This window comes from Triticum dicoccoides, chromosome 5B (genome assembly GCF_002162155.2).
Source record: "Triticum dicoccoides isolate Atlit2015 ecotype Zavitan chromosome 5B, WEW_v2.0, whole genome shotgun sequence".
Taxonomy (NCBI): domain Eukaryota; kingdom Viridiplantae; phylum Streptophyta; class Magnoliopsida; order Poales; family Poaceae; genus Triticum; species Triticum dicoccoides.
Genome location: NC_041389.1, coordinates 444345318 through 444347163, shown reverse-complemented (window position 1 = coordinate 444347163; position 1846 = coordinate 444345318). Strand labels below are relative to the sequence as shown.

At 40.5% G+C, this 1846-nt stretch overlaps 1 protein-coding gene across 1 annotated transcript in view; it reads left to right on the top strand.

The window, feature by feature from the left end:
* Positions 1-1846, top strand: part of LOC119309684 (putative wall-associated receptor kinase-like 16) — a 9601-nt gene that overhangs the window by 4819 nt on the left and 2936 nt on the right. The gene's annotated exons all lie outside the window — the stretch shown is intronic.

Sequence of the window (1846 nt, the reverse complement as noted above, 5' to 3'; positions counted from 1 at the left end):
TGAGGGTGACACTTGCAGTTGTGTGCCTAGCGTTAGACATGCAACTACCCACCCTCCCCTCTCCCGCCACCCACCGACAAAACAAAGGTCAGTTGCAGTCGGGTGCGTTGACATGCAGTTTCACTCGAGGACGACACTTGCAGTTGCATGCCTAGTGTCAAACATGCAACTCCCCCTCTCTCGCCACCCCTCCAACGAAACAAAGGACAATTGAAGTCGGATGGGTAGCCATACAATTGCAGTTTGGGGCAAAACTTGCAGTTGCGTGCCTACAGTCATACATGCAACCCCCCCTCCCTCCAGATGTCCTCCGACATAAGAAAAATATTAGTTGCAACCGGGTGGGTAGGCATGCAGTTGCAGTCAAGGACGACACTTGCAGTTGCATGCCTAGTCTGAGGCATGCAACTACCCCCTCCTGCCGCCCATCGATAGAACGAAAGTCAATTGCAGTCGCTTGTGTGGACATGCAGTTGCAGTTGAGGGCGACATTTGCAATTGCATGCTTAGTGACAAACATGCAACTACTCCCCCCCTCTTCCACTGTTCTTCGACAAAACAAAGGTCAGTTGCAGTCGAGGGCGACACTTGCAGTTGCATGCCTAGTGTGAGGCATGCAACTTTACGGTGTATGCCTGTGAAAAAAAAACACATAGCATATAAACACAATAAAAATTTGTTTTTGGGTAATACACGGAGAAACAAAGTAAAAAAATAAAAATATATAGACAGGATACAAATAAGGAAATAAAACAAAAGTCATGTAGAAAAGGCAACCACATCTCAGAATAAAAAAATAAGACAACAACATGTGAGAATAAAAATTGTTCATGCGGTGTCAAAATGTAGGTTCCTAAAAAGTATAAAATGTTCCATATTTCCTAAAAAAGAAAGATAAAAAAATCGAAAATGAAAATACAAGTACACATGTATACTGTATACATAAACATAGAGTCATCTGCCCGATTAACTTTCTTCTTCTGTGTGTTCAAAACAAAACTTCTCTCTTCTGTACATACACAGTGCACACAACCCAGCAAAAAAGAAGAAATAACATACAAATATTTACATGGGACGAGTACGAGAATATAAAAACAGACAGACAAGCACAAAAAAAGGGCCTCAAGCCACAGCCCACAACCCAAGTAGCGGAAGGCCTAGTGCGTTTTGAAAAAGAAGAATACATCAGTGATTGAAACAGGTCGATGAAACTGGACAGCTAATTTCGTCGACTGAGACTTCGTAAAGTCTCAGTCGACTGAGTTTTAGCGTTCCCCTATTATTATCACTATTCTTTCGAGGGGACAAATTGTTCCATATTAACCCAGACTTTTTTGTTCACACAATTTCGTTCCTGCTATTCCATAATCCTCACATCGTTGCATTAGTTACAAGTTACAGTATTAATGGCACCTTCCCAAAAACTTTGCAAAGATTCAGAAATAACTAACTTTCCTCCCACACAAGTTGAAATTTGGCCACAACACAGTAGAGAAGATGTATATTGTAACGAGTCATGCGCTGTGAGCATTACATTGAATAAATCCGCTAGGTTCCATATAATTATTTTGAGGATCAGACGCAGAAATGCGTGAGTTCTAGGTGCTATCTTAAGTTTCCAAATAGCGGGGAGAAAAATAGGATGAATACTTCTAAAGCTAACGATATGGTGCATAGAGAAAAGTTGATTTGTCGATTGTCGTAGAAAAAAAACTCTTACCATTAACCAGTGTGAACAGATTTGCAAGACTTTTTCTACAAATAATAGGTTAAAATAACATTTCCTTAGGATAAAAATCACGTAATTTCCTAATTTAAACCGTTACTCTGGTTAAAGACACCCCAT